Source organism: Macrotis lagotis, chromosome 5, assembly GCF_037893015.1.
Source record: "Macrotis lagotis isolate mMagLag1 chromosome 5, bilby.v1.9.chrom.fasta, whole genome shotgun sequence".
Taxonomy (NCBI): domain Eukaryota; kingdom Metazoa; phylum Chordata; class Mammalia; order Peramelemorphia; family Peramelidae; genus Macrotis; species Macrotis lagotis.
In genome coordinates, this window is record NC_133662.1 from 223,065,572 (window position 1) to 223,089,373 (window position 23,802).

Here is a 23,802-nt window from a genome sequence, read left to right on the forward strand (position 1 = left end):
TATACTTCACTGGAATAGTTTTGGAGAGCTCAATCAATTCCATAGCAGGTTCATTGGAATCTTAATCATGAATTCTCACCAATTGTTTATAAGGCAGGAAAGAGATAAAATAATAATAGCATCTATGTAGCATCTTAAGGTTTGCAAAGCACTTTACCCCTATTATCTCATTTGATCCTCAATTCAAACCTATGTGCTTTGAATTATTATCCCCATCTTACAGATGAAGAGACTAAGACTGAGAAATAAAAATGTAGTCCATGGTATATAGAATCATTGGTATATTACAGCCACTCATTTGAATTATCAAAAGACAAATAAAATTAGTGATTTATTAATGTATATATATTTATTGTAAATGTATTAGTATCATATATTCCTTCCTCTTAAATCTTCTCAACTATGTAAAGTCTCTGACTTTTTTATAAGTTCCTGTTGTGTATTAAATTGAATTATTATGATATGAGGATTGATAGGAACACTATCTAATTTTCCTATTTGTATTTCCTGATTTGTACCTTAAAGGAAGTACATACTGATCCATCTCTCCCATTTCAAACCTCCTACCAAGGAAGGAGAGTAGAAATTAGCTCAGTGATTAGATCTGGGCACAGTAGCCTAAAACTGGTCTATGTTGAAAAAACTCACCGATCTCATTTGTTGAATGGACTTACATAGGGGCCAATCCCAGTTTGCCTTTGAGTATCCTAGACTATAAAGGAATGAACTTACAAGATTGTAAAGAAATCATGGATCATTCTAGGCTTAAAGAACTAGATCTAAATAGAATAGTATAGAATATGGTAATACCTGTTGTAGACTGGGAAGGTTTGTTTGCTTATAATTTTATGTCTATGCCTTTATTCATATTTCCTTGTCACTTGAAAACACTTGGAAAGAGGACTCATTCTCTGAATTCTTCATACAGTTGCATTTCTTTTATCCTTATAAATCCTTCATTACTTCTAGGATATGTGATCTTCCTGGTGTCAGTATTCCATCTACCAACATAGATTACAACCTGTTGTTTAGAGGATGAGGTGGTTCAGAGAAATTACTGTGGCCAAATTATGAATCATCTCTTGGCAACCTGTTGATGAATCAACCAACCCCCAGTTAGACCATAAATTTCTTGAAAACAATTTGTCCTATTTTCTCTTTGTACTTGTAAAGGAGGTAGAGAGTGTGTATCAGGGTCTGAGAGATGACAATTGGAACAATGACCCAATAATAAATATATTTTTTAAAAGATTGAGTCAATCTCAGAATGGAACCCTGAGATCATTGGGGAAATTGTTTAAAAATAAGGAACTTGCAAACCAAATCGGTCAAACATGACTAAGAAATTAACAGATTCAGGCTTGCCAGCATATTAGTGAACTTTTATAGAAAGTTACTGGAAGGCCTGGTTTATGTGATAAGGTTATAGGAAGCCTTAAGCTAAACTTGCCGTTTTCTTCTTCCATTCTGGAAGCACAGATAAGTGGGCAACTCACCTCTTGAGATCCTATAAAAACTCAACCCTTCAGAGGCAAAATGCAATTCATTCTTATTTGGCACAGGGAGATTCACTCTGAAGAAGGGCTTAGTGGAGGGTTACCTTCCAGTTAGCCAAACTATTCAGATGCAGCTAGCTTCTCCTTGTTTACAGATTAAGAACAAATCCTTTCCATAAGTGTCCATGAGATAATGAGCCATTTGCTTTTGCTATCTACCCACATGGCCCAGGCCTGTCACTGCATGAATTCTATTAATACTGAACACTAGGCTCTTGGAGCTGATATTGTCTCTTGCTTCCTGGGTTCTCAAAAATGTGCCTGGGTAAGCCTGGGGCAAGGGGCCTTTGGATGCCATGGTTGAGATGAACTGAAGGGATAGCCCCACACTTCCTAGTTTCCCCAGAGTCTATCTAGTGTGCTTGTAACAAGCATAGAGTATTTAACTCATCTTACAAATAATAGTCCCTCAAATATATAAGAATTCAAACCTATGTTTTCTGGCCAGGGCATCTTGGAGCTTTTGTAGATTCCAATAGCAATGACTTTACCACTATGGACCGGAGTTAGACTTATAGAAATTTTTTCATTCTAAATTTCTTAATGGAAGCCTCTCTTTCTATGTCTTTTGTCTCTCCCTGTCTTTCTGTCTGTCTCTGTCTCTCTCTGTGTGTCTGTCTCTGTTTTGGTCTGTCTCTCTTTTTCAGTCTCTGTCTCTGTCTCTGTCTCTGTTTCAGTCTCTTTCTGTCTCTGTCTGTTTGTCTCTCCCCCACACCCTTTAGTTACAGTTTAAGAACCTGAAGCACGGAGTCTGCTAGAGGATAAGCAGAAATTGAACAATTTTATTCAACATACATTTATTAGCCACATAGGCAATAGGAAAATGAAATAGAAAGAAGTTTATTCCTTGCTCTCAAACAAGGAAGGATAAGATAGCCAACCATCTATATATATACATGTATACACATTCATACACAATTCACCCATACATACACACTCACATATGTGTATGCATATCTATCTATATCTATCTATCTATCTGTATGTATATACATATACATATTCATAATAGGGAAAATAAAGGCAGTCTGGATAGAAAACATCATTAGTCCTTTGGGATTGTCTTGGATCATTGTATTAGTAAGAAAAGCTAAGTCATTCACAGATCTTCATGGAACAATGTTATTATTACTGTGTACAGTATTCTCCTGGCTCTGTTCACTCCCATCAGTTCATATAAGTCTTTCCAGATTTTTCTGCTGCCAGTATATAAGTGGACTTTTGCAGAAGGTACTAGAAGTCCTGATATTTGTGGTAAGCCTATACCAAGCCTTTGGTTAAGCCTGTTAGTTTCTATTTCACTTCTGGAAGCATGGAAAAGTGGGTAAACCCATTCCTTGGTGGGTTATTCCAAGGGCAAGTGAAAAAATAGTGGTGCTTCCACAGTAATTGTAAAGTTAGGAGGAGAGGAGCCTCTAAGGGAGAAAGATCATCTGTTGCCAAGGCAACATTTCTTTCCCCTCTCTCTCCTCTAACATGTAGCTCCTTTGGTGCTGGCCCTCATCACCTCATATTTGAACTATTGAAACAACCTGTAGGTTGATCTCCTTGCCTCAAGGGTCCCCACTTCAATCTGTTTTCCACTCAGCTAGGGAGCCACTGGAGTTGATTGAGTAAGGTCTGACTATGTTATCCCCCTATTCAATCAACCCAGCGGCTTGCTGTCACTTCCAGAATAAAAGAGTAAATTCTCTCTTTGTGTTCAAAGCCTTTTGTAACCTATGTCTCTCTCTGACCTTTCCAGTCTTTTTATACTGAAACCCAACTGCCATGTCCTCTGCAATCCTGTGACACTTGCCCTTGTTCTGCTCCTCAAATGCCCAGCTCCATCTCCCAACTCCAGGTGTTTTCACTGGTTGTGTCCTATCTTTTGAATGCTCATCCTCCTCATTTCTATCTCAAGACTTCCCTGACTTTCTTCAAGATTTAGCTAAAATCTCCCCTCCTGCTGGAAGCTTTTCCCAATTCCCCTTCACTCTCTTGATTACTTTCAATTTGTCCTGAATATAATTTGTTTGCAAATAGAGAAAGAAAGGGAAAGGGAATCAATGTTTATTAAGTATCTACTATGAATCTGGCTCTATGCTAAGTGCTTTTTGAAAATATGATTTCATTTGACCGTCACAATAACTCTCTAAGATAGGTGCCCATTTTTTAGTTGAGGAAATTAAGGGAGACAGAAGTGTACTGAGAGCCACACAACTAATACATAATTGATGCTATATTTGAACTTGTCTTCTCGACTCCAGACCCGGCTCTCTCTCTCTCCATTTCTCACCAACTGCCAACATAGTTGTTTACATGTTATCTCCTCCAATATACTGTGAGCTCCTTGAGAATAGAGATTATCTTTTGCCTTCTTAGTATTCCCAGTTCTAATTACATAGAGGGTGCTTGAGAAATGTTTGTTGACCAATCAACTGATTAAATTTATTGAATTTGAGATGCCCAGGGGAATCCAGATGTGGATGTTGTCCAGTGGACAGATTTGGAAATGGAGTTCAGGAGAGAAATGAGGGCTGTGTGCATGGATTTAGAGAGATGAAAATCAAATCCAAGAGAAGGAGCCCTGAGCCAATGTATTCAAAATGCTTGGCAAGTGTTCTGTGTAAGTATGAACTAAATGTGAGTCAATGGAATTATTCATAAAGAATCAAGAAAGACCTGAATTCAAAACTCTCCGATACTGGATATGTAACTAAGAGGAACCAATTTAACCTTTCTGAGCATCTGTAAAGTAGGTATGGTAATAAGGCCCATCATACTTTCTTATAGGATTGTCCTGAAGAACAATGGAAATAATGTAATAATTACTGTGCATATATTTTATACTTAGTTTTCTATGTACATTTTATTTCTCCTCAATAGAATGTAAGCTTCTTGAGGACAGGGGAAGAATTTCATTTTGGTTTTGGTATCCCCAGCCCCTGGCACTGTGTCTGGCATGTAGTTGACATTAAAAAACTCTTGTTTGAATCTAACAATTAATATAGAGTCAATCAATCAGTACATATTAAGCACTTACTAGGGGCTAGGCACTGGTACTGGAGACACAAAGAAAGACAAAAAATAGTCCCTGCCCTCAAGGAGCTCCCTGTCTAATGTGAACTACTTTGTATACTTTGAGATATATACAGTTATTAGCATAGAAGTCACCCACTTAACAACTATTAAGTAAGTGAATGGTTATGAACAGACATGACTCCTTTCTCTCAAGAATCAATTAATGTAAGTGAGGATCTTATAACATTAGAAGACAATCTTGATGAATGTGCCATCCAATGAATGCAGAAACCAATGGATGAAGATGCCAATGGATGCAGAAACCTCTTTCAGTGGAAAGAATTTTGGATTTTCATTTGGCTAATTTCATTCTTCTCCAAATAATACTCTGAACTTCCTCTCCCATCCCCTAGAAACCTCTTGACCATAGAAGCTCACCCCAGCCCTGGTATGTTTACATTAGAGCTCCTCCCCTGAAGCCTCTCCCTCTGTTTGGATGGCTCCTCCCAGGCTAGAACCTCTGCTGAAGTAGGATATCCAGGCCAACCATATGCTATGTCTCTCCAGGCTGCTGTCTTCTCTTGACTAACTAACCTAGGTTTAAATCTCATTTCTGCCATCTGTGTGAAATAGGTCGCTACTTATTAGCTGCGTGACTGGATAAATCACTTAATTTCTTCTCTTAAGACAAGGAGTTGGACTAGATCATTCAATTAACATGTATTTATTATTTATAAGGGCTAATAAAAAGCTTATCATTGTGCTGAGGACTGGAGACAAAAAGAAATGCAAGTATGACCCCTACTCTTAAGGATCTCACATTCTATTGAAGAGGAGAAAACTAGTAAAATGACCCTCCCTTCCCTCCACCAGAGATGGATCTTGCAAACTTAGAGGCATTGACAAAGTTGGACTTCTCTTTTAGATAGGAGACGTGTTCTTGGGACTGTAGGAGTCAATGGTAGCATCTTTGAGCTAAACTGAAGAAAGTGGGTGTCAATCTTTTACCAGAACTCCCATCCTCAGATTCCAACAAAGAGCAAGCTATACATCAGGAGAATTTTTAGGGACTCCAGGAAGGGACAAGAGGACTTCCATCTAATCAGGAGCCATGACTTACCCCCATGAAGCTTGGTGGTGCAGTGGTTAGAGTGCTGGTCTTGAAGTCAGGAAAACTCATCTTCTGAGTTCAAATCTGGCCTGAGACAGTGATTAGTGGTATGACCCTGGACAGGTTATATAACCCTGTTCACCCCAGTTCCTCATCTGTAAAATGAGCTGGATGAGGAAATGGGAAACTACTTCAATATCTTTGTTGAGAAACCTCCAAATAGGGTCGGTCATGAGGAGTCAGATACAATTGAAATGACTGAACAACAAATGACTTATGCCTTTGCCACATGAGCTCTCTATTTCTAAGCCCACCTTCCCTTGCACTCTATATATGTATTTATGGGAGAATGCATTCTAGTCTTTTGGGAGATGCATGCAGTATCTTTATACCCATATTTCTTTTATACACATACACCACCTTGGTAAATAGGGCTTTTTAAAAACTATCTCTGATGGCTAATTGGTATCAAGTGATAAGAAGAAACACTGTGGTACTACTGTCCATTGGGGAAGTAGGGTCTCATGATCGATAATCTTAGAAATGAAACCTAACTACTCAAGGTTGCCCTTGGAATCCCAGGGTCAAATAGGAAAGAGTCAAGTTATGAAGAGGTTGATTTGTTTGTTTTGGGAGGGGAGGCAATCAGAGTTAAGTGACTTACCCAGAGTTATACAGAGAGTGAGTTAGAATTTGGAATCTGTTCCTCTTGATTCCAGGCAGGTGCTCTATCCACCTAGCTGTCCCATGAAGAGTTTTAAATAAGAAACAAAGGACTTTTTGTGTGATCCTAGTGAGAATAGGGAGTCATTGACTTTTTTTTAGGTTTTTGCAAGGCAAATGGGGTTAAGTGACTTTCCCAGGGCCACACAGCTAGGTAATTATTAAGTGTCTGAGGTTGAATTTGAACTCAGGGACTCCTGACTCCAGGGCTAGTGCTCTATCCACTGTGCCACCTAGCTCCCCCAGTCATTGCCATTTATTGAGTAGGCAGGGGTGAGGAAGGAGACAAGGATGGGGAAGCAGTACCAGGGGCCGACCTATACTTTAGGAAAATCACTTTGGCAGATGAGGGGAGGATGAACTGGAGAGAAACTTAAGGTTTACTAACCTTAAGTTCTACTGAACATTTAGAAGGCTGTTGTAATCATCCAGGCATTAGTTGACAAGGGGTTGAACTGGTTGATTGGTTCTTGTCCTTAGTTATTGAAGAAGACCAAAATGACAACACTATGTTTGAGACAAATTACAGTGTGTCCAACTATGGTTGATCAGACCAATTCGAGCTCAGAATGCTCTACCACAGGTTGGGCACTAATAGTCCAGGTGAACACTTGAGGTGTGTACTCTAAACTTATGGATGTCACATTTCCTTTGAGCTACTTCACTTCTGCCTTTCTTATAGAGTGCAGCCCCCTCACTGATGAGAATGCCATGCTGGGTGGTCCTGTGCCAGGGTCTCCCAAGCTGTATAATCAATTCTAAAGTTCTTCAATGAGGCCTTCAGGGTGTCTTGGTATTGCTTCTTCTGACTCCCTTGTGAGTGCTTGCCCTGTGTGAGTTCTGTAATCAGTAATCAGGTAAAAATTTCCTGAAAAAAATGGACCATTGAGTTGTAGTTTGAAGGATAATATTGATGATTCATGAATCATGGCAGACAGGACTTGATTCTTTTATTGCATCCTCCATTTAGTAATGCATAATTCTTTGGGATCTTTTTTGGGCTTTTCTTGGCAAAAATTCTGGAGTACAGATGAAGAAACTGGGACAAATAGGATTAAATGACTTGTCCAAGGTCATACAACTAATAAGTGTCTGAGGCCAGATCTGAACTCAGATTTTCTTGATTCCAGGCCTAGCACTCTATGCATTATGCCTCCTTGCTGTCCCTCTGACTGTATTAGCCTTACCTTATTCTTGATTTGGCTCCCAGGAAAGTCATATTTTATCCAGCTGACATAAACAGAAACCAAGGCAGCCCTTAGATGGGGAGCATCCTGAAGAAGTGGTTTTTAGAGTGAATCTAAATGCCACCCCTTGAGACAGGATACCCCACCCTGTAGTTGTACACTCCTTGAGAGGAGGCCCTTGGTCATGTTGTGAAGCAGTGGCAGAAACTACAAGACTAGGGGTGGGGATGGGGGAGAGAAATTCCATCAAGCTAACCCAGAAAATTCATCCTGTTGTGTGCTTTGGGCTAAATCAATCCACAAAAATTTTTAATTTTCTCTCTCTCTATGACAGAAACTGTTTGAGAACCTGGGGCTACAAATATGAAAGTAGAGAAGCTGATGGTCTCCCTGAATCAAATCCCTCTTCTTCTTCCTCCCCCAGTTCATACACTCAGCTCTATTAGCTCAAGGTGATTTTGTGTAAAGGACAAAGCTTATCATACCTTTTTAGTCTTCCTACACTTCACTCCACTCCCTGAAGTCCATGGTTGAGTTCCTCTGGCCTACTGATAGTTCCTCCCATTGGCGATCCATTTCTCATTGCCATGCCTTTGGTGTACTCTGCTCCATAAATCCTTCTCTTAGTTTCTCCTCTTTCTTCAGCTCAAGCTCTTCTTCCTATAAGAGATCCAGATTTTGATATTTTCCCTTTCAGATTGCCTTTTGTTTTCCATTTACTCTTACAGATTTAGTATTTAGCTAATTATTTACATGTTGTCTCTCTGTTAGAATGTAATCTCTGTGGGTCAGGGAGTTTTTTGGGGGGGAGGGGGGTTTCACCAATGCTTAGCAGAGTCCCTGGTCTGCTTTGCCAGGGACTTCTTTTACCCCATATGATTGCTAGCTATTCTCATTATTATTTTTACACTAATAGTTGTAGCTTTCAGGAAAGGGTTCAGAATAATAGCTGGTATTCATACAATGCTTTAAGGTTTACAATGAACTTTACAGCTTATGTCACTTGATCCTAACAACACTGGGAGATAGGTATGAATATTATCCTCATTTTATAGATGAGAAAACTGAGGCTGAGAGAGGTTAAGTGATTTATCCAGGATCCTAAGTTAGTAAGAATATGAGACAGGATTTGAACTCAGTCGATTTCCAGGTCAAACATTCTTTGCTACTTAGCTGCTTCATGTAGAAGATATAACTTGAGTTAAGTCTTAGGGAATTCAATGGATCTTAAATGATAGAAGTGAGGAGGTGACTGGTACAGGGGATAGCCAGGGCAAAGGTACAGGTACCACAGATAGAAGGCTATGCGTGGACAGCATGAAGAAGTCCAGATTGAGTGGACAATAGAATACATGAAGGGGTAGGAATGTTTAATAAGTCTGAAAAGCTTAGGTGGGATCCAGGCAGTGAAGGGTTTATGATACCAAAGAGTCATTTGAAATAACAGGGAACCCCTGACATTTATGGATCAAAGGAGTGACATGGTCAGATCTGTGCTTTAGGGAAAATGGCAGGGGTGTGTGTTGGGAGTTGGGGACAAATTGGAGTAGGGAGAGGCCAATTAGAAAACTATTGCATAGACCAGGTGAGAGGGTAGAGGAGGTGGAGGAAAAAGAGCTACATCTGTAACTGGTACCCAGATTTTTTCCTTGGCTTGATACAATGATGGCATTGACCCAATCTACGTCTCAGAAGAACCTACCTCTATACTTGCTTGTAGATTGTTTCACAATACAGTTAATGACTCGAACAAAAGCACAGATGGAATGTTTATCAAATTTCCAGATGACACAAAGTTAGGAGGAGGTAGTTAATCCACCAGATGACTCAGAGAGAGGATCTGAAAAGAGAAAGGATCTAGCTCAACAGGCTAGAATGTAGGCTTTATTTATTAAGATGCAATTTAATAGGGACAAGTGTATAAAGGTTTGGGTTCATAAATTCAACTTTTAAATTTGAACTGGGGAAGGCATGACAAGGCAATAGTTTATCTGAAAAAGATAGAGGGATTTGGTGAACCAAATTCAATATGAGCCAAAAGGGAGATCTAAACCGCATCCCCCCCCCAAAAAAAAATTCTCATGTGATATAGATTGCATTGAGAAGGGATAGTGTTCAGACCAAAGGAGGTGATGGTTTTGATGTGACCTGGCCAGACCACATCTCAAGAATTATTTTCAGTTCTGGAAGCTGCCTCCATCATAGGAAAGGCCTCATTCAGCAGGAGAGTACTTAAAGGAAGGCAACAGGAATGGTGCAAAGCTTTCAGATGGGTCAAATGAAGCTCAGTTGAAGGAATGGATTGAACAGGTGCTGTGTTGGATAAGCTCCTAGACCTGGAGTCTTAAATGTATCTCTCCTATCAGGGTGTAATCTCCTTGAGGACAGCTAGGATTGGTTTTTTGCCTTTTCTTTGTATCCCTAGACTATCACAATGCCTGTCATGTAATAAAGCCCACTAACTGATGATTGAGTTTGGAACTCCTAGGTTCAAATTCTACCATTAATACCACTGGGTGACCCTGGGCAAATCACTTAGCCACTGCCTGCTTCAGTTCCCTCAACTTTATTATATTTCAGTTGAAGTCAGAACTTTAGCATCCAAGAACAGGAGAGCCTCACAACAACCTCTTGATGTATTTCCTTAACTTTAAAATGGGTATGATAATAGCACCTCTATTTTAGAGTTATTTTAAGCATCAGAGGAGATACTATTTAGGCAACTAGGTAGTGCGATGGATAGAATCCTGGCCCTGGAGTAAGGAAAACCTGAGTTCAAATTTGGCTTCAGATATTTACTATGTGTGTGATCCTGGATCAGTCATTTAACCATTGCCTGCCTCAGTTTCCTCAATTGTAATTTAATTTTCAGGATTCTTGCAGGGACTGGATGAGATATTTGTGAAGTGCTTAGCACAGTTCCAATCCCTTCTTTACCCCTTTTTGGGGTCTCAGTTTTTTTATCTGTAAAATGAGGAAGCTAAATTAAATGATTGGTCAATCAACCAGGACCTACTATGTTCTAAGCAGAGTACTAAGTTCTCTGTTCTCAAGATACTCACAGTTTTGAGCATGGTGCATTCTCCTTCTCTGTGGGTCTTTGAGTTCGGCTCAAATCTCATCCAGCCTTAGCTGGGTGACCACTCGAGAGAGATGTGGGAGAGTAGATTCCTGTTTAGGTGGGAATTGGCTGAGGCAGTCTCCCTATTCCTTATTACTCTGAGATTCTGCTATAAGGAATGGACAGGAAATGGAATTTATGAAGCTAAGAGATGGAGACAATTTATGTCTGCTTTAGTGAATTATCCAAAATAGAGGATATTTTAAAAGAAAGGTTGTTTTATAACTTTCACATGTGCAATAAGTAAGATTTACAAGTCCTCCTGGTGTCAACAGGTTCTGACATTGCCTCCCTCTGTAGGATTCCAAATAAGCTACAGATAAGTGATCTCCAGAATTCTCAGACATTAAGTTTCAGGACAGTTGATGTTCTACATTGGAGAGAGGATTTCCTCACCAGGAAATCCCTAGACCACTGAATTTAAAGGTTTGGGCTTAAAAAAAAGGTTTAAATGAATATCATAAGATGGATGATATAAGAATTAAGGCAAAATAGGTATTTGACAATAGGCCTTTTGCACAATGCATCACAAACATCAGTTACAACTATGATTCATTTAAATCTTATTACTTGGATTTATTAAATATATTTGAAATATTTTAAATTAAATGTACTCGAATTGCAATGTATTTTTTTGGAGCCAGTACTTTTTTATGCTGAGGTTTTATTGCATCTTCCAGGTGAATATAAATAGTTACACTTATAAAAGCACAATTGATGAGAGTAACTGAGGGAACATGCTCAGAGTTGCCACCTTTCTGGTTTAAGTGACCTAGCTTAGTAATTGGTCATGTTGGAGATGGGAACTCCTTGGCTCCCTAGCCATGAGGTAGCTTATCAATGAAGTACCTGCAGACTTTGAAGTGATGGTGTAATGCTCTCATTTGCTTCTGAGGAAGAAGAATTGACGATTCAGTGGGCCTTCATCTAAAAAAGTCTCTTGCATTGAGTCACATGGAACAAGTAGCGTGCATTGTCTCTAGACTTCCAGTGAGGGAGGTACTAACAATAACAGCACTAATAACTAGCATTTTGTGCCAAGCTCTCTGTTAAATACCTTAAAATTAAGGAGGGAAATAAATGGGCTGTGTTCCTTTCCCCCTCCCTTAGTGTCTTTCCCAAATGGAGGATGAACTCAACTAGCCAGGCTTGTGCATGGCCCTTTGTCTGCCTTTCCCGTTTTGTGTTTCATTTCCCAGGAGGTGATTGAACATGAGTCTTGAGGTGGATATGTCCAGGCTCAAAGATATTCTTGTGAGTTTGAGATCCTAGAGTACTTAGATCCAGTCAGACCTGATTGTAAGCAAGGGGAGGAGTCCATAGACTCTCCAGTACTCTTGGAGAAGATGACCACCAAGAAGACTGGCTCAAGCCTGTCCCATTTTACAAGACATAGATGAAGAGTTGTTTGCATGGTGTGGGACAGAGGGGCAGGGTCTAAAATGCTCAATCAGATATCCTGCAGAAGCCTTTATGTCCAATTGAAGTTTAAGCATCCATCTTTTGAGGCTGTCTAGTAATGGTTATAAATTGTTACCAATTGCATGGCATGAGTCCTTTTATTAGCATTTCTTTTGTGTATAGGAAATAATATCTGTTCTATATCTGATTTTTATCGTACATTAGTACCTTTTTGTTTCCCTCTTTGGGAAGACCTATGCATTAGCCAGAACCTAATCTGGAAGCAATTTTTCCCTAGATAGGGAAAAATATCAAGCTAAAAAGTTCAAGAAAAGAGATCCCTAACCCTTTTCAAAGAGTTAAGCGAGCACCCACTTGTCTGGGAGCAGAGCAGTTAGTTCCTTAGTAGAGTAGGAACATTTTCTAGTCCCTTGAGCCCTGAAGTGGATACTTATTGTGGAGTTTTTCTTTAAAAGCAATAGATTTAAAGCCAGAGGATCACAGTTAAAATCCCAGCTCCACTACTTACTAGCCAGGCCTCCAGGTAAAATTGACCCCACCTCTGGGCATCAGTTACCTCAACTCTAAAAACTGAGAGTTAGTTAAGATAAGATCTCATCGTCCCTACAATTTGCAAATCCTCTAACCCTATGCCATGCCTAGCCCTCTGGATTTCACACTGGTTCAGGAACCACTTCTGATTTAGAAGGTCAGACCCTTTGACTTGCTATAAAACTAGTCTTGGGGGAATAACATCTAAACTGTTCTGGAGCCAAAGTCAGTTGCCTCAGCTCCTAAGTTGCTGGAAAGAAGGCAGGAAAGGAGAGAGCAGCAGTTGGAACCATGGATCACCAAGCAAGGAAGTAAAAAGAAACCAGAAATAAAACAAACTCCTACTGATTGAGACACCCTCTTCTGGGAGTAGAGCCAGGGACATGAAGGTGGCTCTGGGAGGAAAGGGACATTGTTGCTTGGTTTCTTTGGGGGGGAGGGGTAGGAGAGAGCACCCTAGTAACCCACTTGCACATGCAAACCTTGAAAGAGATACAGCCAGGGGAGGGATAATGGAGCCAAATCACACAGCATATATCTCTTATGATTCTCATAGGGCACAGTGCCAGCTCTGGGTGTTCCCTGGGTAAGGGGACAATGACATACAAATAGAATGGTTTCATGCCAGACCGGTTTCAGCCACGCAGGAGCTGTCAGCAGAGAAGTTGGGTCTGATAGTTTGTTAGCTAGTGTAATAACTCCTGGTAGGGAGAATTGTGGGATGCCATATTAACTTCTCAAACTTTAAGTCTTTCCCCCTTCAGCCCCCCACCCTGTGCTTGGAAATAGGGGACAGGGCAGGGTATTCTTGTGTACAGAGCTGCTTTGCTGGTATATGAAGGTGTAGGGTAGGCTTGGAGATGGCAAGGGAAGTGGTAGCAATTTTCTTGATGGTTGTGCTCCACTAACTTCCAACGTCCTCATCCTTCTACATGTGGGAACTGGAAGAATCACATTTCATGTTTTAGATGCTCACAATCCTGTGCAGTGGACCTGAGAGCAGTGAGCATACACACTAGAATGAAGGGAAGAGCATTGAAGAGCTGACTTTTGTACATGACATGGTTGTGTCTCTGTCACAAAAAGCAAACTAGTATGTTCTTCCTGGGATTTTCCTTCTTCTCTTGACTCTTAGCTCCATCACTCAGAAACTTGGGAAGAATCTAGACACAGCATTGCCCTCCTCCATTATGGTAGGATTGATCCTCTATTTGAAAATATTTAGTTTACAGTAATAGAGAAGTCAATATTTTTATAAAGGAGATGGATCTACATCTATCTATCTGATTGTCTTTCTGTCTGTCTATCTACCTTTCTATATCCCTAGAATCATTTACAGTATGACATGAGGGTTTTACAGGTCGGAGAGCAACAAGTCCTCTTTCTGCCCCTTGCTTCCTATGAATGAAGATGGGTAGCTCTGTCTCCTCTCCTCATTTTCCTTGCTTGTTCCCTTCCTTCTTTCCTTCCCACCCCCTTCCCTCCTCCTTCCTTCTTTTCTCCCCTCCCCTCCCCCTCCCCCATCTCTCACTCTGTCTCTCTGTCTCTCTCTGTTTCTCTCTGTCTCTCTCTGTCTCTCTGTCTCTCTGTCTCTCTGTCTCTCTCTCTCTCTCTCTCTCTCCTCCTTCTCTCATCATTTCTCCTCCTCCAGTTTTTCATATCTTTGCCTGCTTCTCTTATACACCTGGTTTCTCAGAGCAGGGAAGGCAAATACAAATCTTGCCACTCTGTCATGTGCCACTGAACTTTAACAATTTTCATCCTCTTAAGATTTCTTTTTATTCTCCTTTTGCCCCTTTTACAACCACTCACTTGCCCTCTTGCTTCCCTGCTCATCTTTTTCATTCCCCTCAGACAGAGAGAGGAGAAGAAGACCTTTTGCCTTGTGCTCTGTAGGCACTGTTTTCAGTAGTGCAAATGGGACACACTTACCTAGTTATTCTCTTTTGTCTCCCCTTGTGACTAGCAGCCTACATTTGTGATAAAGCTGACTCTGCTCAGTTGCAGTTTATGGTCATGGAATAGAGATTTTCTCTAGATAAATAATAGTAATGTTAAAAACACACAGGACTTCAAGATTTAGGGCCTCATTACTGTTGTTTTTAGGTAATGAGCATGTCATCCCCATTTTATAGATGAGGAAACTGAGGCTAAGAAGGTTGTCAATTGCCCCAAACCACATTGCCAATAAGAGGTAGGACCAAAACTAGAGTCCATATTTTTCTTTCTCTGAGTCCATGCTCTTTCTATTGTGGAGCTAATTGGATTATGCTAGGGTTCATCTCCATCTTGGCTTCCTTAGCCCATACTTCTGATAGGATACAAGATAGACAACCAAAGGGAAAGTCCAACCTTCCAGCCAGCTGTTCATAGGGTGTCTCTAGCCCTAGTCTCAGGCTTTCTCCAGAGATTATCCTCCATGTTTGATAGACAGGGAAAACGAATGGGGAAGAGGGGAGAAGAGTACATTTGAATGCTTTGATGCCCAATATGATCATGCAAATAATCCCGGTTCTACATGTTCACATTCCTCCAGCAAAAACCAAGCTATGGGCAGGTGTGACTTTCAGTACAATTAAAAAAATGACGATTCAGGATATTTTGTGTTCCAGATGTAAACCTACTTGACATGACATCATTCAACCCATGTGAATATGACCCTGGTAAATGCCAATAGCTGATAGATTGATTCGAAAACCATCTGTGAGCCAGGTTGAGAAAGATTAGTAGCTGAGACTAGAAAAAAATTTGAATTTCACCAAAATCCTATGAGGTGAGTACTGAGTGGTTTTTTTTAAATCTCCATTTTATAGTTGGAGAAACTGAGGTTCAGAAAAGGTAAAAGATTTACCTGATCATATAACTAGTGTTAGAGATGAGATTTATATCTGGGCTCCTATTGTAGGGTCTTTCAGATTAATGCTCTTAGCTTAGAGGTTTCCTTCAGAAATTCCAGGGACTTGACTGTAAGTACTATACAAATGGATAATTAAAGAGTTCCTGTATGGATTCAAAAATATTCCATCATCATCCAAGGTATTTGCACAATGTTGATTATCAAAAAATCAACAAATATTTATTAACTACTATGTGACAGAAAGATGAAAGTAACAGAATCTTTGCCCTCAAGAAGCTTGTATTCTAATGGGGGGGGATATAATATGAATATAGACAGCTCCACAGGCTCAGATTCATCACATACATATATTTATGTGTGTATATGCAGAAAATATACAAAATAAACACAAGTAGTTATATGAAGGAGTCTACTAAGAGCTGGGGATGGGGATTAGAAAGACTTCATGAAGCATACACTTAAAGTGAATCTTGAAGGAAATCAGTAATTTCAGGAGACAGTGCTTTCCAGACGTGGTGTAGTCATTCCAAAGCAACAGAGATAGGAGATGGAGTACCATATATAAAGAACCTTAAGAAGGTCAATTTGGCTGGACTAAAGTCCCTGGTGGGGAGTAATATATAAGAAGGCGAGAAAAAATTTGAATCTCACAAAGATCCTATGAGGTCAGTAGAGTTTTTTTTTTTATTTCCATTTTATAGATGAAGAAACTGAGGTGCAGGGAAGGTAAATGAATTGCCTGTGGTCATATAACTAGTATTAGAAATGAGATTTATATCTATATCTTCCTGATTTCTAGTTAGTTCTGTTTTCTATAAAACTGAAACTTCTTTAAACCAACTATATTATTTTCCCTGAGACCACATAAGTATCTGAAGCTTCCTGAGGGAGAGATAAGAAGCAGTATGTTCCAGGTATTGGACCACTGTCACCACTTCAACCACCATCTTTGACCCTAATGGGAACAATCCAGTACCCTGGACCCAAAAAGCCTTTGGAATAGGTATCCTTCTGGCCTACTGCCTGAAGCCATCATCTGAGAAGATGCACCATGTACCTGTGGAGGTGCAGCTTTGAAACTGTTCTTGCAAGTGCTACAACCACATTAGGGGAAAAGAAAAAAGGTTTTATTGTTTTTTTTACACCACCACAATTTCTCTTAATAATCTCACCCTCCCAGAGAGAACCCACCCATTCAACAAAATTATATTTTAAATCTTTTGAATAATTCAATAAATTATTTTTATAGATAAAATTTCCAAATCTTTATAAATTAATAAATAATTTAAAAAATAAACAAAATAAAAAAATGAACCCAGTCAAATAACTAGTAGTATTTTAAAAATAATTTTTAAAAAATAAAATGAGAAAAAATCATCATAATCGTATACTGAAAAAATTCGACCATGTTCAAGGTACAACACTCATGGGTCTCTTAAGCAAAAGGGTGCTTATTGTGTGTGCTTTTCATAGCTCCTTTTTTAAGTTATTACTTCATAATTTTGTAATATTCACTTTTGATTTTCTTTGTGATTCATTTTGTTTACATTATTATAGCTGCGCATGTTGTTTACTTAGCTTAATTCTTTATCAGTTCAGGCAGATAGCTGCATTGCATTCAAAACATTTGTCATTTCTTACAACACAATGCTATTCAATTGTATCCATGAGCAACAATTTGCCAAGTCATTTCCCAGTTGATGGGATTGCACTTTGTTCCCACTGCTTTGCTATCACAAAAAGTGCTGCTGTCAAAGTTTTGGTATTACACAGGAATTTTCTTCTTGTCAGTGGCCTCCTTTGCATTGAAGCCTAGTATTGAAATTTCTGGGTCAAAGTGTATAGACATTTTAGTTACTTTATTTGCATGATTTCAAGGTGTTTTTCCCAGTAGTTGTCCTGATTCTACTAACCTCTGTGCCTACCTTCCTACAACCCCTGGGCATTTTTCCTTCTTTTGTCATCCTTCCTGTTTTTCAGCACAGGAAGTAAACCTTTAGGGTTGTTTTAATTTGCATTACTTATTATTAATGATTTGGAGTAATTCATTTGGTTAATAGTTTCCAATTCTTTTAAGAATATTCTTATCCTACAGACCAATTATCTATCAGGAAATGGCTTTTGGTAATATGCATATTACATGCATATACATACATGTATATATGTGAATATACTTATATAATATTTATGTATTATGTGTCTATTAGTTGTACATGAAAATATATACATATGTGTGCTTAGACTTAAGACATACATAGACTTATGTCTTGGATACAAAACCCTGCTCAGAAAAATTAGATATAAAGTTTCTCCTCCATTTATGCCATAAAAGAAATCTGGTAGAGTGCTTTCTTTCTCAGATTAATTGTGTAGTATTACTATGCATACATGGTTTGACAGAATTCAGTCTACTTATTCAATGCCATCCTAATAAATTACCAAAAATTATTCTGAGCTAGAAAAAAGAATTGCAAAATTCACCTGGAAGAACAAAAGGTCAAGAATATCAAAAGGATTAATGAAAAATATAAAGGATGAGGATTAATATTTATAATATCATATAATAAAATATATTAAAAGGCAGTAATTATCAAAATTATGTGGGCCTGGTGAAGAAATAAAAAGATGAATCAGTGGACAGACTAGGTATGCAATACACAGTATTAAATGATTATAGTAACCATATAGTGATAAATAAAAATGTTTTCGGAATAAGAATTTCCAGGTGATAAGAATTGGTAAAAATTGTTGAGAAAACTGGAAATTAGTCTCACAGAAATTGGGTAGAGACCAATATCTGGCATCATTTACCAAGATAAGGTCAAAATGGGTACATGACCTAGATGTAAAGAGAAATATCATAAGTAGATTAGAAAAACATGGAACATATTACTGATCAGACATATGAATAGGAGAAGAATTTATGAATATATAGGAGAGAAATTATCATGAAATATAAAATTGATTAGCTTGGTTCCATTACATTAAAAGAGGTTTGGTACAAACAGAAAACTATGAAAAGATTTTTTTTTATATAATTTCTTTGATAAAGGTCTCATCTCAACTATATAGAGAACTTTTTGAAATTTACAAAAATTTGAGTCATATCCCAATTGATAAATGCTTAAAAGATATGAACAGTCCATTTTTAAGTTTTAGGTTTTTAGAGCTTTTGGGTTTTTTTTTTTGCAAGGCAATGGGGTTAAGTGGCTTGCCCAAGGCCACACAGCTAGATAATTATTAAGTGTCTGAGGCCAGATTTGAACTCAGGTACTTCTGACTCCAGGGCCAGTGCTCTATCCACTGTGCCACCTAGCTGCCCCAACCATCCATTTTTCAATGAAGAAATCAAAGCTATGTAATAGTCATTTGAAAAAATGCTCTAAATCATTATTGATAGAGAAATGAAAATTAAAACAAATTTCAGATATTATTTCACATTTATGTGATTGACTAAAATGAAAGCAAGGTTGAAAGAAAAATGTTGGATGAGATGTAGAAAAATTGGGACACTAACACATTATTAGTGGAAATGTGTACTGATCTAACCATTTTGAGGAGCAATCTGGAATTATGCCTAAAGAATTACAGAACTGTGTACACTGAATGATTTAGAAATACCATGATTAGGTCTGTTTCCCAAGATAATCAGAGAAAAGGAGAGAACCTAATATATTCTAAAATATTTATAGCAGCTCTCTTTGTGGTGACAGAATATTGGAAATATCAACTGAGGAATGGCTAACAAGTTGTGGCATATTATTGTGAAAGAATACTACTATGAAAAAATAAATGATGAGCAAGATGATTTAAATTTAAATTTTTATTTATTTTTTACAATATAAATTATAATTTTCCAATTACATGTAAAGGGAGTTTTCAACATTCAGCCTCTTGCAAGCTTTACGGTTCCACATTTTTCTACTACTCTTCCTTCCTTCCTCATTTTCCATGGCAGCAATCAATCTGGTATAGGTGTATAATTGTGTTTAATATATTTCCATATTAGTCATGTTGTAAAAGAAGAGTTAGAATTGCAGGGAGGGGGGAGAAAGAAAAGAAAAACATAAAAGAAATTTTAAAAATGAACATAGTATGCTTTGTTGCACATTCAGATGCCATAGTTTTTTCCTCTGGATGTGAGTGGCATTTGTGGACAACTGCTGAGAGCAAGTACATACAAGACAGTGGATCATCTCACAATATTGCTGTTCTCTTGGTTCCATTCACTTCAGTTAGCATCAGTTCATGCAAGTCTTTCCTGGCTTTTCAGAAGTCCACTCACTCATGATTTCTTATAGAACCATAGTACTCCTTAAGATTCATACACCATAACTTGTTCAGCTATTTCCCCAACAGATGGGCATCTTACTACAGTAAGAGCTTTAAGCAAGTTGATTTGAGAAAGACGTGGAAGACATGAAATAATGAAGAGTGAAATGAATAGAAACATGAGAACAGCAATATTGTTCAAAGAACAACATGAACAGTTAAATCATTTGGAATATTATAAGTACTCAAATTATCACAAAAAATTCATGAAGGAAGATAGTAAATGCCTTTAGAGAGAGAGAGAGAGAGAGAGAGAGAGAGACAGACAGACAGACAGACAGACAGACAGACAGACAGACAGACAGACAGACACACACACACACACACACACACACACACACACACACAGAAATGGTGGCCTTCTCTAGTGTGGGTGAGGAGGGAGAAAGTTTCAAACTTAAAATGTAACTAAAAATAATTTGACAGAATCTTCCTATAAATCCACCAGGATCAGAAAGTTTATTTTTGGTAGCTCTTTTACAGCTAGTCATATTTTCTTTTCTGATAATTGATATTTAGATTCCCTATTGGATTTTCTGTTAATGGATATTTTATATTTTAGAGGTATTTTATATCTTTTGTGTTTGTTTTTTAAACATATTAATGGTATATAATAGATTCTGAGTCTTCTTTTTATCTCCTAGTTTTGTTGTGATTTTATCTTGTTTTGCTTTTTTTTGGTAATCAAATTGAGTAAAAGTTTATCAGTTTTCTTTGTCTTTTCAAAGAACCAGGTTTTAGTTTTATTTATCATTTCTGCAGAGAACTTTTGGCTTCCAGTTCATCTATGACTTGTATAAATTTTAATTTCTTCTCTAATTTTAATATGTTTCTTTTGTTCTTATTTTAGATTTAGTTGTTGGATTTAATTTGCAAAAATTCATATTCAGTTAATTAGTCCCTTCTTTTTCCATGTTGTTAAAGTGTATTTATAGGGAATTGCTTTAGCTAAATTCCACAAATTTTGTTTTGCTCTTTCACAATTTAAATTTTCTCTCATATAATTGTTTCTTGGATTTGTTCTTTGACCTCATTTATTTAGTATTTCACTGTTAAGTTTCTTTTTGGACCTGTGTTTTTTGTTTGTGGCTCCCTTAACTGATTTTTATTTTTATCCCATTAGGATTTATAAAATTCATATTTACTATTTGTGCCTTTTTACATTTAACTGCAATGTTTCTGTGCTTTAATACATGGTCAATTTTTGTAAAAGTCTCTCATTCTAAGAAATGTGTATAGTCATAGCTGTCTTCTTTATGTTATCTTTAAATGATAAAATAAGTCTTTAAGTTCTAATTTCTCCAGCAATATGTTAATTTCTATATTTACCCTCTTATTTATCTTTCTGTTAGACTTATTCAAAACTGAGAAAGGGATATTAAAATCTCTTACAATTATTATATTACTGTATGTATCTCCCTGTAATTCATTTATATTTACCTTTGTGATTTTAAGCGCTAAGACATTTGGAACCTATAATTTTAATAATGATATTAATTAGTTATCTATGGTTCCTTTTGGCATACTATAGTAGCTTTGCTTGTTTCTTTTTATGCTTCTATTTTTTCTGGTAGCATAATTGTAATTCCTGGTTTTTTTTTTTTTAATTTTATTTATTTTTTGCAAGGCAATGGAGTTAAGTGGTTTGCCCAAGGTCATACAGCTAGGTAATTATTAAGTGTCTGAGACCAGATTTGAACTCAGGTACTTCTGACTCCAAGGCTGGTGCTCTATCCACTGTGCCACTTAGCCACCCCCAATTCCTGATTTTTTTTTTAAGATTCCCCTGATGAATAATAAAAAAGTGTAGCTTTATATATTTTTTCTATATTTTTTCCTTTTTAGGCATTTGTTTTGTAAGGAATAAATTATGAAATGTTGTTTTCCTAGCAAATCTTTCATCCTTTTTCTTTTTATTGAGTTGTATAATCCATTTACATTTTAAGAGAAATAAAACCAATGCAACCAAGATTAGAAGGAATGATGAAAGCTGGGAAACAATTTCCGCAGTTAGTGTTTCTTATAAATGACTCATTTGTAAAATATATCAGAACTGAGTCAAATTTATAAGAATATAAGTCATTCCCCAATTGACAAAAGGTCAAAGGAGATGAACAGGCAGTTTTCAGATGAAGAAATTAAAACTATCTATAATCATTTGACAAAATGCTCTAAATCATTACTGATTAGAGAAATGCTAATTAAACACCTCTGAAGTACAATCTCATACCTATCAGATTGACTAAAATGACAAAAAAGGAAAATGGTAAGTATTGAAGAGAATGGGGGAAAATTGGTGGGGGAAACACTCAGATATTGTTGGTGGAGTTGTGGACTCTTTCAGCCATTTTGAAGAGCCATTTGGAATCATGCTCAAAGGGCAACAAAACTGTGCATATCCTTTGATCTAGCAATATCACTGCTAGCTTTGTATTCCAAAGAGCTCATAAAAAGGTAAAACAACCCATGTGTGCAAAAATATTTATATTGGTTAAAGAACTGGAAATTGAGGGATGCTCATCAATTGGGTAATGGCTGAACACGAATGTTATGAAATATTTTTCTTCTATAAGAAATCATTGGGATTTTAGAAAAGCCTGGAAAGACTTGCAAGAACTGATAATTAATGAAATGAGGAGAATTAGGAGAACATTGTACACATTAAAAGCAACATTGTATGATGACCAACTGTGATGGGCGCAGCTCTTCTCAGCAATTCAGTGATCAAGGAAAGTTCTAAATGACTTGTGATGGAAAATGTCATCTACATCCAGAGGAGAAACTATGGAGTTTGAAAGCAGAGCAAAGAATACTATTTTTACTTCCTAAAATTTGTTTTATCATTTTTCTTTGTTCCTTCTAGGTTTTTCCCCCTTAGTTCTGATTCTTCTTTTACAACATGACTAATATAGAAATATGTTAAACATGATTGTGCATGTGTAACCTATATCAGATTACTCCATGTGGGATGGGATGGGGAGGGATGTAAGGGAGTTAGAAAAATGTGGAACTCAAAATCTTACAGAAATATAAGTATCTTTGCAAGTACTTAGAGGTTTATATTTTCTTCCATTTGTACTTAATATTTTTTTCTGAATTGGGATTTCCCCCTTGTGTACATAAATTCAATGCATTGTCTCTAATTAATTTACCTTACCTTACTTTAAGGCAACTCTATTCCAACTGGCTCTCTTCCACTCATGATCAAGTCTCTCCCCTTCTGTTTGTCACCTTTCTTCCTAATTTTAGAATATCAGTTAACTTGTTAGTTCTTTTTCTTCCTTCTTTTCCCCTTGTTATTTAATTCTCTGCTTTTCCACTCTTTTGGATGCACAGCCCAGTAACCCTCATATGCAATTCTAGTTCCCTTCTTCTCTTGTGTTTGCACTCCAGTTATAATCCTCATATTCAGGTAGGACTTTTAGGACTCCCCTACCTACAGATTTCTTCAGTGAACAGCATTTCTGCTGACTCACAACTATTGGCAATGGAAGCAACATATTGGCGCATCTACAAAGGTCAGAAAACTGTTTGCCAATATTCTGTCCTCTCCCCAGTAAAAATTTTGAAATTGCCACAAATCACTCTGGCTAACCAAATATATCCATAATCACACATGTGGTAAACATTCATGAACAGACATATAGCAAAATTACTGGCAGAGAATACTCTTGTAAGACAGGCTTTCTGCCAACCTGTTCGTTCATTGAGGTTTCATTATAGAGAGCTGTCATCATTCTGGGGGGATAGGGGTGGAGTGGTGACATACCTATACACCAGGAGAAAAATCCTTGGAGTTTCTCTGATATCTCTGCCAAGAATCCATCAAAATGGGGTCATGGAGAGTTGGACATGACTGAAACAACTAAATAACATTTGTGTGTTTGCATGTAGTATGTTTGTATGTATCTGTACAACTTACATTCATACATGTAGGTACTGGATTATATATTCATACA

The 23,802-nt window shown here is 37.6% G+C and overlaps 1 long non-coding RNA gene across 4 annotated transcripts; it reads right to left on the reverse strand.

Annotated features, from left to right (window-relative positions):
* Window positions 1–384: 384 nt before the first annotated feature.
* Window positions 385–23,293, reverse strand: LOC141488467 (uncharacterized). Of its 4 annotated transcripts, XR_012468697.1 has the most exons (5): window positions 23,001–23,293; window positions 9,283–9,420; window positions 8,066–8,240; window positions 5,680–7,261; window positions 385–1,090 (listed from the first exon to the last, which is right to left on the reverse strand). It is a non-coding gene; the product is annotated as an uncharacterized LOC141488467 (long non-coding RNA). The 4 variants fall into 4 exon arrangements; XR_012468695.1 differs by lacking the exon at window positions 385–1,090 and having other exon boundaries at window positions 2,445–7,261; XR_012468696.1 differs by lacking the exon at window positions 385–1,090 and having other exon boundaries at window positions 2,445–7,261; window positions 9,283–9,450.
* Between the last annotated feature and the right edge of the window lie 509 nt (window positions 23,294–23,802).